This window comes from Trichechus manatus, unplaced genomic scaffold (genome assembly GCF_000243295.1).
Source record: "Trichechus manatus latirostris isolate Lorelei unplaced genomic scaffold, TriManLat1.0 scaffold00219, whole genome shotgun sequence".
In the NCBI taxonomy this organism is placed as follows: domain Eukaryota; kingdom Metazoa; phylum Chordata; class Mammalia; order Sirenia; family Trichechidae; genus Trichechus; species Trichechus manatus.
The window spans coordinates 545,434-559,603 of NW_004444155.1; positions in this window are offsets into that span (position 1 = coordinate 545,434).

A 14,170-nucleotide genomic window follows, 5' to 3' on the forward strand; every position below is an offset into this window, starting at 1 on the left:
GAAGGTGAGCACTGGATCCATTTCTACACTTTGCAAATTATATTAATGTTGATCCTTACCATGCAGTTAGCAATGAAGGTGGGAGTTGCCCACTGTGCCCCTTGTTTAGTTCACCATCATTTGTTGAATACTTGTTGTATTTCAAGAACTTTATGTGAACTACCCTATTTAATCCTTACATCACCGTGGGGACCAGTGCCATCACCATATTATGGGCCAGGAAACCAAAGCTTGGAGAGGTTAAATAAGCTGCTTATAGCTCACATCTAGAGAGTGGTAAAGCCAGAATTCAGACTCAAGCAATTTGATTCTGGCTATTTCTAAGCATGTGATTTAGGGATCTACTCCAGAGCCCCTTGACCTTTTTATTTAGTAAACACGTTTAGTGGTTACTGTGTGCCAGGCATGGCACTCATTTAATCCTCAGGTAGGTACTATTATCTTCATTTCACAGATGGGCAGACTGAGGCAGGAAGAGGCTAACTTGCCCAGAGCCACTCTGATAGTCAGGACAGTAGACTGATGCAGTCTGGAGCTCCCCATCAGCTTAAGTGTTGATCCCTCAGCCGTCAGGGCCACTGACATCCTTGGGCCTGTTCCCACCCTTGAACAGCACCCCTGGGATCTTGGGCAGAGCTAAGCCTCTCGTGGCCTGTGAGGAGCAACATCTGTGTGGGGCCTAGGGGTAGGCCCACACAACCCAGTCCTGATCCTGGCTACCAGCTCAGGCATCCCAGTCTTCAAGGCATGCTGGCTTCACCATTGTTGTGGTTGTTCAGGTTGTGTGTCAGCTTGGCTGGGCCATGATTCTCAGTGGTTTGGCAGTTATGATGTAGTTTGGCAGTTGTATAATGATGTGATCACCTCCATGATGAGATTTGATATAATGTGATCACCTCCATGATGGGATCTGCTGTGAGTAGCCACTCAGTGAAAGGGAATTTCCTTCGGGTTGTGGCCTGCATCCAATGTAAGTGGACATTCTGGCAAAGCTCATGGGCATTTGTTCGCACTGGATCCTGCAGCTGACTCCTGTTTGTCTGACCTCCGGTTCTTGGGACTTGAGCTCGCAGCTTACCTGTCATCTTGCCTGCTGATATTGGGATTCATCAGTCTTCTCATCCTGTGAGCCAGAGCCCTGCTGGCTGACTTGCTGATCTTGGGTTCGCCAGCCCCTGCTGCTACGTGAGTCAGGAGAAGCCTCCAGCCTGACCAATGTTCCAGCCTCTATGACTACGTGAGCCATTTCCTTAATATAAATCTCTCTATATGTATATTTATACGCTTTACTAGTTTTGCTTCTCTAGAGAACCCAGCATAAGGCAATTACCATGTACTGCTCCATATGAAAAAATTCTGAGGGTTTGAAAAGAATCTGCATTGTTAAAAAAAATACCAGTATTACATTTTGTCAATGAAAGAGGGAAAAATAAAAGACCATTAGCTCCTATAAAAATTATTTCCACTGTTGGAAAAATTTGAATGGTAGTTAAAAAAAATCAATAAAAATTTTTACCACCCACTGTGTAAACAAAGCTTCTTTCTGATGGTGGCTATCAAGAATTTGAAGCAGTCTTTTTGATCAGGAATTGACTTTGGCCAGTTCAAGCAAAAAAAAAAAAAAACAAACCTGATATAGAGTTGTGGAAGATGGCAGCATAAACAGAACATTGTTCCAACCGTCCCCCACAAATACAACAAGGAAACAGGCAGTAGACTTTGAGGGACTCTGAATCGGGGAGCATAGAAAAGCAGCAGGCAACTGCCCGACAGGCAAGAATCAATCAACAAGTCACATAAGGTAGGAAACCCGCTTCTCCCATCGTGCCTGCCCCTCCCCCCAGCCATGTAGGCTGCTGGCTGCTGTGAACTGGGGAAGCGGCTCCAGAAAAACAGCCTATTTCCCTAACCACCACACCCCCTGCCTGTACAAAGAGACAGGACACCAAGCTTCTGCTCTAAAATCAATAAGGCAGGCCTTCCTGGGGGTCCATTTGGAGTGAGCCAGCACCTCTGTCACCTGGACACTGTCAGCTGCAAGCTTACTGTGAGTTGCTACCAAAGGCCCCCCGCAGTGGAGTCGGTTTTCTTAGTTGACACTCTGCCTGCCTCCCTGCGCACCCCATAGCTCAGAGATTTGAAACCAACAGGATAGGCCTCCCAGGGAGTCAGTTTGGGGCTGCCTGCTCTCCCTTCAGGTCAGCACTGAGGACTACTGTCTGAGGCTGCTCTGTGCTAGGAAGCAGGCATCTTGAGTAGAGGCTACACCCACAGCCAACATACTGTAGTATGGGCTCTGATAGTAACTAGACAGGTCTCCCTGGGGGTCCGTTCAAGTGTGACAAATCCTCCCCCACCCAGACATTATCACCTGAAGCCTGCAGTGAATTACCGCAGAAGGCACCCTGTGGTAGAGTTTGCTCTCATAGTCAACACTCTACCTGCTTCTCTGGGCACCCCATAGCTCAGCCCTCTGAAACCAACAGGACAAACCTCCCTGGGGGTCAGTTTGGGTTATTTGGCTTCCACTTCCAGTTGGTGCTGAGGACTGCTGTCTGAGGCTGCTGTGTGCTAGGAAGCATGCATCTCGATTGGAGGTTACATTCACAGCCAGCAATCTACTGGGGAGGTTGGGGGGAAGGTGGTACTGAGAGCAACAAGGCAAACTTCCCTGGGGATCAAACTGGAGCATGACACCCCCTCCCCCATTTGTAACTATTCATTGCCAGGGTGTTGCAAACTGCTACAGAAGGCTACTACACTGGAGTCTGCTTCCATATCCAGTACTCGACCTGTTTCCCTGTGTACCCCTTAGTTCAGGCTGCTAAAACCAACAGGACAGACCTCCCTAGGGATCAACTTAGGTTTGTCTGCTTACTCTTCCGGTCAGCGCTAAGACCTGCTGACTAAGGCTGCTGTGTGCTAGGAAGCAGGCATCTTGAGTGCAGGCTACAACCACAGTCAATATACTACAGGGTGGGCTCTGATAGCCACAAGGCAGACCCTCCCTGGGGGTTCATTCAGAGTGTGACAATCCCTCCCCTACCCAGTAACTGTTGGCCACTAGACTGATAAGAAATCCTACAGAAGGTGCCCTATAGTGGAGCCAGGAGGAGGGTCACCTAAGAGGAGACTGCCTCCCCAACGACAACAGGGCCACTGGAACCCTAAAACCAACAAGACAGATCTCTTAAAGGTTCCTTTGGGGAGTGCCAGCCCCTCCTCCTCCTGAAACAGAAGAAAGTCTGCTTGTGCTTCCCCTGAAAGCTAGATCAAATAAAAAGAAGCCCCCACAGAGCAGGGAAGGAAGCCTTGGGCAAAACCAGATGGCAACACCCAGCCCCACAGGGGGCTTGCTGCGTGTGGATTCTCTGAAGACTCGGTCACAGAAACAGAGAAGGGAAGGAAGTAATAATCAGAGAGAGGACTCCTCCCCTTGGTGGACAGATTGATTAATACACAGTATCTCACCTGAGAGGCAGAGCCAGGTGGTTGATGGGTTGATCACAGCATGTTTTTCTGGTGTGTTTGGAGAGATTTGGAAGGTTGTAAACTGAGATCTGGAACTTTTGAATCCTAATTAAACCAGGGAGGGAAAAGGAGCTGTCACACAGAGGGAGAGGAAACAGTAAGCAAAGACTGAAGGTGCAGCCAACCTAAGAGATTTTTACAGAAAGTAGTGCAAGCAAAACTATCAAATATTTGGGAGAACTGAGAAAATTAACATCCTCGAAAATTCTAATGCCCCAACAACAACAACAACAAAATCACAAGACATGCAAACAACAGAGAAAAACGGCCCATCCAAATGAACATGACAAAAGTAGTGAAAGTGCATCTAGGGATGACCAAATAATGAAAAAAATGGAAGAATATAATATACAACACTAAATATAATTAAAGAACTGAGGGAAAACATAGACAAAGAGCTAAAAGAAATAAGGAAAATAATGCAAGAACAAAATAAGAATCTAAAAAAAGTATTGCAAGTGAAAGGGACAATAACTAAAATGAGAAACACAAGAGAAGGACTTACCAACAGATTTAATCAGGTAGAAGAAAGAATCAATGATTAGAGGTTAAGACAGTTAAAATTACAGATACTGAAGAGCAATAAGAACAGAGGCTCAAGAAGACTGAGTACAGTTTAATGGAATTATGTGACAACAACAAGAGACCTAGTATACACACCATGGGAATTCCTCAAGGAGATGAGAGACAGAAAGGGACAGAATATTTGAAGAAATAATGACATAAAATTTCCCCAATCTAATGAAGGACATGAATCTACAAATCCAAGAAGCTCAAAGAACCCCATGGAGGATAAACCCAAGGAGATCTACACCAAGATGCATCATAGTTAGGCTCTCAAAAATCAAAGGTAAAGACAGAATCCTGAAAGCAGTGAGAGAGAAGTAAACAGTCGCATACAAAGGATACCCAATAAGATTAAGTGCCAGTTTTTCCTCAGAAACAGTGAAGGCCAGAGGGCAATGGAATGATATATTTGAAGCACTGAAAGAAGGGTAGGGCCAAGATGGCAGAGTAGTCAGACGCTTCTGGTGGACCCTCTTACAGCAAAGACCCGAAAAAACAAGTGAATCAATTATATATGACAATTTAGGAGCCCTGAACATCTAAGGCAAAGTTGAGGAACTGGACTGAGTGGCAGGGGGAATGAGAGACGGTTCCAAAGCAGCAAGGAGTTGCCAGACCTGACCCAGCGAGAGCCTGAGCCCTTCAGGCCTGATCAGCTTGGGGGTGAGTGGCAAGGCAGGCAAGCAGGCATGCTCGGGAGGTGTATTTCACACCGGGAGAGACCCAGAGGCAGAGAGTCTACTTGGCCACCCAGAACCAGTGAGAAGCAGCCCTTGACTGGCGAAAGATAAGTAATTGTGTCCGGCCTACCATGTGGATGAAAAACACCCCCCTTAGGTAAAAATTTCTCTCCCATTTACCTCCCCACTCCCTGCTCTGCACTGAGTCCCGGACCAGCTTCAGCAATTGCCAAGTCCCCTGGGCCGGAAGTAGGATCCATCACACGCCCTGAGCCATTCTCCCAGACTTGCAGAGTGAACAAATTAACCAACAGGAAAAAAAAACAAACTGCCAGCTCCCCTAAGCCAGGAACTCAGGGTAGGCACAGCTCCTTTGCCTAGGCACAGGCATAAGGGATCCACAGACTTTGAGTACCTTTCCCCCTGCATAGACTTGTGTGGGCCCATTTCAACAGTGTAGGCCCTCATTACCGCAGTACAACAGGGTATATACCAGAAATCTAACTTCAACTGTTTCAACTGTGAAGTGGCAGGTTCATGACATTTGACACTGCTCTGCCCATTAAGTAGGGTGTTCACCTACCCACATCAGGGGTCTGAGGAGTGGTGGCTCCACCCATGCCACCTAGCCAACTGCAATAGGGGCCCAAGAATAAGAGGTGCCCCCCAGTCCTTACAGCCAACAGCATTGGGTGCTCATAGTCCAGCTGCAAAACACCCACCTATGCGCTCTAGGAAACGGGCACGTCTTCCTGGACACTCAGGGGCAGCTGTCAGCCCCCTGCCTTGCTCAGAGTGTGTCCCCCTGCTGCAGCCAGATGCCTGTGCCGACACCAATCACCCATGCCTGTCTAGGACTGTAGGTGAGAGCCTGCATCACACATGTGGTGGCTATCTACCTGGGCACCTGAGCTGAATCCATACAGGAGGAGTGGGCAGACTCCTGAACTCACATACCTAGTAACAGATCTAACCACCTGGTGACAAGACATTAGAGTTTCAAAGGTGCCAATAATCAAACTAGCTCACAGGAGCAGCCTATTATGGCATATCAAAACAAAACAAGAAGCTAGGACACAGTAAGCAAACATAAAGAAATATAATAGCTTATTGATGGCTGAGACACCAGTCGATCTCAAATCACATAAAGAGGCAGTCCATGATGGGTTCAGCAAGCTCCCAAAATAATCTGGAAATTTTCCAGAGAATGAAAATTTCTTGGAATTACCAGAGGCAGAATACAAAAGATTAATATACAGAACTCTTCAAGAGATTAGGAAGGAAATTAAGCAAAACGGAGAACACGCAATAGAGGAAATTAAAAAGATTAGAGAAGAGCATAATGACAGATTCAACAGGCTGCAAGAATCCATAGAGAGACAGCAATCAGAAATTCAGAAGACTAACAATAAAATGTCAGAATTTGACAACTGAATAGATACTCATAGGAGCAGAGTTGAGGCAACGGAAGTCAGAATTAGTGAGATTGAAGATAAAGCACTTGACACCAACTTATTTGAGGAAAAATCAGATAAAAGGATTAAAGTGCTGAAAGAAAAAAAACTGTCAGCCAAGAATACTATACCTAGTGAAATTATCCTTCAAGAATAAGGAAAAATTAAAACATTCCAGACAAATAGAAGCTGAGAGAGTTCACATCCACCAGACAGGCTTTACAAAAATACTAATGGGAGTTCTGTAGTTGGAATGGAAAAGAGACTAGAAAGTAATTCAAAGCAATACATAAAAAAAGATCCCCAATAAATGAAAATGCACAGACAAGTATAAGGGCTAGTAATAAGATATTCATGCTTGATAATTCTAAATGTCCTTCATGTTTTTTAATAACAAATATATAAAAGGCAAGGATAAAATTACATTACAGGACACTTAAAATATAAAGACAAAATATTAGCAACAACAAAAGGCGGAAAAGAATGGTATTGATAATAGAATTTCTTGTATGTTACTAAAGTTAAGTTGGTACCAACATACCCTAGAATGTTAAAAATACAAGCTGTTAATATAATATTCATGGTAACAACTAATATATAAAACATACACAAAAGGAAAGGAGGAGGGAACCAAAAAGGCTCACTAGAATAAGCCAACAAAACACAAAAGCAAGCAGCACTAAAGAACAAAGACAAAGAAGGCTTAAGATTAGACAAAGAATAAATAACAAAATGGCAGAAGTAAGTCACTTCTTATCAATAATTACAGTGAAATGTAAATGGACTAAATAGTCCAATCAAAAGCCAGAGAGTTGCAGAATGGATTAAAAAACATGATCCAACTATATGCTATTTACAAGAGACATACTTTAAACCAAGGACACAAATAGGTTGAAAGTGAAAGGATGGAAAAAATATTCCATGCAAATAATAACCAAAAGAGATCTGAGGTGGCATTCTTAATATCAGACAAAACACTCTAAGACAGAATCTGTCAGAAGAGATATAAATGGACATTACATAATGATAAAAGTATCAGTTAATAAAGAAGCTTTAACAATCATAAATAAAAATATCAGTTAATAAAGAAGCTTTAACAATCATAAATATATATTCACCCAATGTTGAGGAACCTAAATATATAAAGCAAACACTTGTAGAATTAAATAGAGAAATAGAACTACAATAATAGTTGGAGACTTTAATACATCACTATCAATATTGGACAGAACATCTAGAAAGAAAATAAACAAGGAAACAGGATCTAAATGACAATACCACCACATGCCTGTCAGTTTGTCGTACTGTGGTGGCTTGTGTGTTCCTGTGATACTGGAAGCTTTGCCACGGGTATTTCAAATACTAGCAGAGTCACCTTTGGTGAACAGGTTTCAGCAGAGCTCCAGATGAAGACAGACTAGGAAGAAGGACCTGGCAGTCTACTTCTGAAAAAATATTTGCCAGTGAAAACCTTATGAGTAGCAGCAGAACATTGATATAACGCTGGAGGATGAGACCCTCAGGTTGGAAGACACTCAAAATATGACTGGATGAGCTACTTCTTCAAAGAGGGGTCGACCTTAATAACATAGATGGAGTAAAGCTTTTGGGACCTTCATCTGCTGATGTGGCATGACTCAAAATGAGAAGAAACAGCTGCAAACATCCATTAATAATCGGAACATGGAATGTACAAAGTATGAACCTAGGAAAATTGTAAATCATCAAAAATGAGATGGAACACATAAGGATTGATATCCCAGGCATTAGTGAGCTGAAATGAACTACTACTGGCCATTTTGAATCAGACAACCATATGGGCTACTATGCTGGGAGTTGACAAATTTAAGAGGAATGGCGTCACATTCATTGTCAAAAAGAACATTTCAAGATCTATCCTGGAGTATAACACGGTCAGTGATAGGATAATACCCATATGCCTACAAGGAAGATCAGTTAATATCACTACTATTCAAATTTACCCACCAACCACCGAGGCCAAAGATGAAGATATTGAAGACTTTTACCAAATTCTGCAGTCTGAAACTGATCAAACATGCAATCAAGATGCATTGATAGTTACTGGTGATTGGAATGTGAAAATTGGAAACAAAGAAGAAGGGTTGGTAGTTGGAAATATTGCCTTGGTGATAGAAAGTGACACCAGAAAGCACAAGATAGAATTTTGCAAGGCCAACGACTTCATTGCAAATACTTTTTATCAACAACACAAACTGCAACTATACACGTGGACCTTGCCAGATGGAATATACAGGAATCAAACTGGCTACATCTCTGGAAAGAGATGATAGAGAAGCTCAATACCATCAGTCAGAACAAGACCAAGGGCCAACTGTGGAACAGACCATCAATTGCTCATATGAAAGTTCAAGTTGAAGCTGAAGAAAATTAGAACAAGTCCACAAGAGCCAAAATACAACCTTGAGTATATCTCACTTGAATTTAGAGACCATCTCAAGAATAGATTTGACACATTGAACACTAATGACCAAAGACCAGACGAGTTGTGGAATGTCATCAAGGACGTCATACATAAAGACAGCAAGAGATCATTAAAAAAAAAAAAAAACTGGAAAGACAGAAAAGACCAAAATGGATGTCAGAAGAGACTCTGAAAGTTGCTCTTGAAAGTAGAGTAGCTAAAGTGAAAGGAAGAAATGATGAAAGATCTGAACAGACGATTTCAAAAGGTGGCTCGAGAAGACAAAGGAAAGTATTATAAGGAAATGTGCAAAGATCTGGAGATAGAAAACCAAAAGTGAAGAACAAGCTCAGCATTTCTCAACCTGAAAGAACTGGAGAAAAAATTCAAGCCTCGAGTCGCAATATTGAAGAATTCTACGGGGAAAATATTAGATGACGCAGGAAGCATCAAAAGAAGATGGAAGGAATACACAGAGTCACTGTACCAAAAAGAATTGGTCGACATTCAACCATTTCAGGAGGTAGCATCTGATCAAGAACCGATGGTACTGAAGGAAGAGGTCCGAGCTGCACTGAAGGCATTGGCAAAAAACAAGGCTCCAGGAATTGACGGAATACCAACTGAGATGTTTCAACAAACGGATGCAGTGCTGAAAGTGCTCACTCGTCTATGCCAAGAAATTTGGAAGAGAGCTACCTGGCCAACCAACTGGAAGAGATCCATATTTGTACTCATTCCAAAGAAAAGTGATAGAATGTGGAAATTATTGAACAATATCATTAATATAACACACAAGTAAAATTTTGCTGAATGTCATTCAAAAGCAGTTACAGCAGTACATTGACAGGGAACTGCCAGAAATTCAAGCCAGGTTCAGAAGAGGACGTGGAACAAGGGATATCATTGCTGATATCACATGGAACATGGCTGAAAGCAGATAGTAGTAGAGAGATGTTTATCTGTGATTTATTTACTATGCAAAAGTGTTCGACTGTGTGGATCATAACAAGTTATGGATAACACTGGGAATTCCAGAACACTAATTGTGCTCATGAGGAACATGTACTCAGACCAAGAGGCAGTAGTTCAAACAAAACAAAGGGATACTCTGTGGTTTAAAGTTAAGAAAAGTGTAGTTCAGAGTTGTATCCTTTCACCATACTTAATCCGTCTATAAACCCTCGTGGCACAGTTGTTAAGAGGTACGGCTGCTAATCAAAAGATAGACAGTTCAAATCTACCAGCGGCTCCTTGGAAACCCTATGGGGCAGTTCTGCTCTGTCCTTTAGGATTGCTATGTGTTGGAATCCACTCGATGGCAGTGGGTATGGGTTCTATTCAATCTGAATTATGGTGTTGGCAAAGAATATTGAATATACCATGGACTTCCAGAAGAACGAACAAATCTGTTTTGGAAGAAGTACAGCCAGAATGCTCATTAGAAACAAGGATGGCGAGACTTCATCTCACATACTTTGGATATGTTATCAGAAGGGACCATTCCCTGGAGAAGGGAATGCTTGGTAAAGTAGAGGATCAGCAAAAAGAGGAAGACCTCAATGAGATGGATTGACACAGTGGCTGCAACAGTGAGCTCAAGCACAACAATGATTGTGAGAATGGTAGAGGACTGGGCAATGTTTCTGTTGTACACAGGGTTGCTATGAGTCAGAACCAAGTGGACAGCACCTAACACACACATACAAATGACACTGTAAACCAGCTAGACTTAACTGACATATATAGAACACTTCACCAAATAACAGAACAATATATATTCTACTCCAGTGCACATGGATCATTCTCAAGGATAGACCACATTTTATGTCAAAAAGCAAGTCTTGGACTTACAAGCAACATGGCGCTATAGACAGAAGCACCACACCATCGCCACACAGCAAAGACCTGAAAAACTAAGTCAAACAGAGACAAACATCAGTCCTGAAACCCTAAGCATCAAATGAAGAGATAAAGAACTAAACCAAGCACCAAATGGAATAAGAAACTGACAGAGAACAGAGAGCGAGGAGAGATATGTACAGAGGTCCCCTATCAGCTAATGCAGCACAGATTTGCCATCTTGATTCCTGTCAGAGATCAGCAAACACAGAGTACGGGAAAACAGCTTCACGGAGCACCCAGCAGGAGACAGAACAACCGGTAATTAGCGATATATGCTTTCCCACCCACCCCCACCCTTCTTCAACCCCACTCGGCCTCCTCTTCCTGCAGCCACAGTCTCTTGGCTGGGAGGCACTGGCTCCCGCCCTGTGAGGGGGTGAGATTCCACCTGCCCACACTCCGCCAGCTCCCAGAGTGTCATTTGTTTGTTGCTGATGTTGCTTTTTTCCACTTCTTTTGGTTTCTTCCATACCTCTCACTACCTCCCCCTCCTTTCTCTCAAATACCTGGCTCCGTGTGCCATCTTTACTTCTTCCTGAAAAGCTGTGAAATGCCACTTGACTGTGGAACTGTTTCCCGGCCCGCACCGCCACACTGGTGTAATCCCCAGGGCTTTTTGTTTGTGTGTTTATTTGATTTGCTCTGTTTTGATTTGCTTGTTTGTTTGCTTTCTTTTTCTTTTCTCAGCTTGGGAACCCCTTCTAGCCGGGGTCTACTGCATGGCTTGAGAGCTACTTCCTCAATCTGTGCAGCTGCACAGTGGGATCCCTGGGATAATTTCCATTTTTACTTTCTGTTTTTTTGTGTTAGTTTGTTTATTGTTGTTTTCTTTTCTCTTTTGCCCTTTTTGTCTTTCTTCATTTCTCAGTCTCTCATTTCTCTATACTTGCCTTCTCTTCTTGTCTCCTGAATACCTGGAGTTGTGTGACACCTCTACCCCTTCTTGCCAGGCCATACTTCACGGCCTGGGAGCAACTTCCCCAGTCCTTGCAGCCACACCAGTGGAATCCCTGGGGGCTTTTCTTTTCTACTTTTTATTTTTTTCTTCATCCTGTGTTTTCTTTTCCTTTTTGTTTTTCTCTATTTCTCAGTCTCTTAACTCTCCACTTCAACAGCAAGCTCTCCTACCAATTTTTTTGTTTGTTTGGCTTTGACTCCTCTTTCTCTCTCCTCACTCTCTTCTTTCCCATACCTATCTTAGCTCCACACATCACAATCTACCCCCTTTCCTGCCTACCTGCACCGTGCGCTGAACTTCACACCCCCAAGAAGCACAGACATGGCCTACCAGAACCTGCCATGCACTTGATTCCTGGCCCGCCCTGTCAGCCCTAGTACATGCCACAAACAACCTATCCCAGCAACTCCCCTTCAGCAGGAAATGCCCTGCTGCATCATAGCTGAGACATTGACCCTGCCTATTGGGAAGGAGCCAAAAAGTATCATAACCACAGATGAGCAAACAACAAAGAATGAACAGCCAGACTGCTCAGACATAACCAAATAAAATTTAAAAATGAGGATGAAATAAATAAATCTACAATCAATAAATGAGGAAAATAACTACTGAATGTCCTGAAGACAGCAGACAATATCAAAACATGTAAAAAAAACAGGACAGGATAGTTCCAGTAGGCATCCAAAATAAAACACCAGATGACTTTCCAGTAGAAGAAAAGGCACTAGAACTACCTGATAGGGAATTCAAATCCCTAATATTCAGAGTTATCCAAGAGTTGAAGCAAAAAGCAGACAAAAATGAGGGAAAAAATAGACAAATTCATGGACATGGTAGACAAATTCATGGAAAATACAGACAACAAAATGGAAGAATTCAGGAAAATAATACAGGAACAAAAAAGCCAAAATAAATTCACAACTAGAAATCATACAAAAACAACAATTAGAAATCCAAAAGATAAACAATAAGATTTGAGAAATGGACAGTGTCATAGACGGGCTGAGGAGTAGGTTTGAAATAATGGAAGACAGTATCAGTGAAACCGAATACAAACACTTGCATACCACTTTCTTTGAGGAAAAATCAGAAAAACAAGAACAAAGGAAAATGAAGAAACCCCAAGAATTATGTAGGATACAATCAAAAGTAAAAATTTTCAAGTGATCAGAGTTCCAGAACAGGGGAGAAGATGGAAAACACAGAGAGGATCATTGAAGAATGGCTGACAGAAAACTTCCCTAATATCATGAAAGATGAAAAGCTGACCATCCAAGAAGCTCAACGAACCCCATATAGGATAGACCCCAAAAGAAAATCACCAAGGAATATCATAATGACACTCGCTAAAACCAAACACTAAGAATCCTGAGAGCAGCTCGAGAAAAAGTCACATACAAAGGAGAAGCAATAAGACTAAGCTCGGCTTATTCAGCAGAGACTATGCAGGCAAGAAGGCAATGGGATGACATACATAAATCCTTCAAAGAAAAAAATTGCCAGCCAAGAATCATCTATCCTGTAAAACTCTCATTCAAATATGATGATGAAATTAGGACATTTCTAGATAAATAGAAATTAAAGGACTATGTAAAAAACAAACCAAACTTACAAGAACTATTAAAGGGAGTCCATCAATGTGAGAACAAACAACATCAAACCACAGGCTGAATCTAGGACGCAGGATCATACCAGCCAGATACCAACCTAGTAAATGAACACTCAAGGACTATCTATAACCAAAAAAATTACAACAGGGAACCAGAGAGGTTAATCTGTAAATGACAACAACATCAGAACAATAAAAGAATAAACGATGTAGGTATAGAACCTTCTAATGGAGAAGAAGGCAAGGCAATACTAAGTAATCATAGACTGGCTCAAACCTAGGAAGATAAGAGTAAATTTCAAGGTTACCACAAAGAAAGTTAACAAACCTGCTCATCAAAATAAAGAAGAAAAACAAAGTCTGAGTAAACACAAAATCTTCAAAAACAAAAGAAATTTTAAAAATCCACAAAAATAAGGAATTCAGCACAGGGAAGTAAGAGGAACAAAGAAAACGTCAACACCACAAAAAAAAAGCACTACAAAATGACAGCAGTAAACTCACACCTATCAATAATTACACTAAATGTAAATGGCCTAAATGCACCCATAAAGAGAGAGTGACAGAATGGATTAAAACACAGCATCCATCAATATGCTGCCTACAAGAGACACACCTTAGACACAAAGACATAAATTTATTAAAAATCAAAGGATGGAAAAAACTATATCAAGAAAAAAGCTCCCAAAAAAGAGCAGGAGTGGCAATACTAATTTCAGATAACATAGACTTTAAAACAAAATCCACCATAAAAGACAAAGAACGACACTATATAGTGATTAAAGGGATGATCCAACATGAAGACATAGCTATAATAAACATCTACACACCCCATGACAGAGCTCCAAAATACATGAAACAAACTCTAACAGCAGTGCAAAGAGATATTCACAGTTCCACAATAACAGCAAGATACTACAACACATCACTCTCGGTAAAGGACAGAATATCTAGAAAGAAACTCAACAAAGATATAGAAGACCTAAAGGGCACAAACAGCCAACTTGACCTCATAGACATATA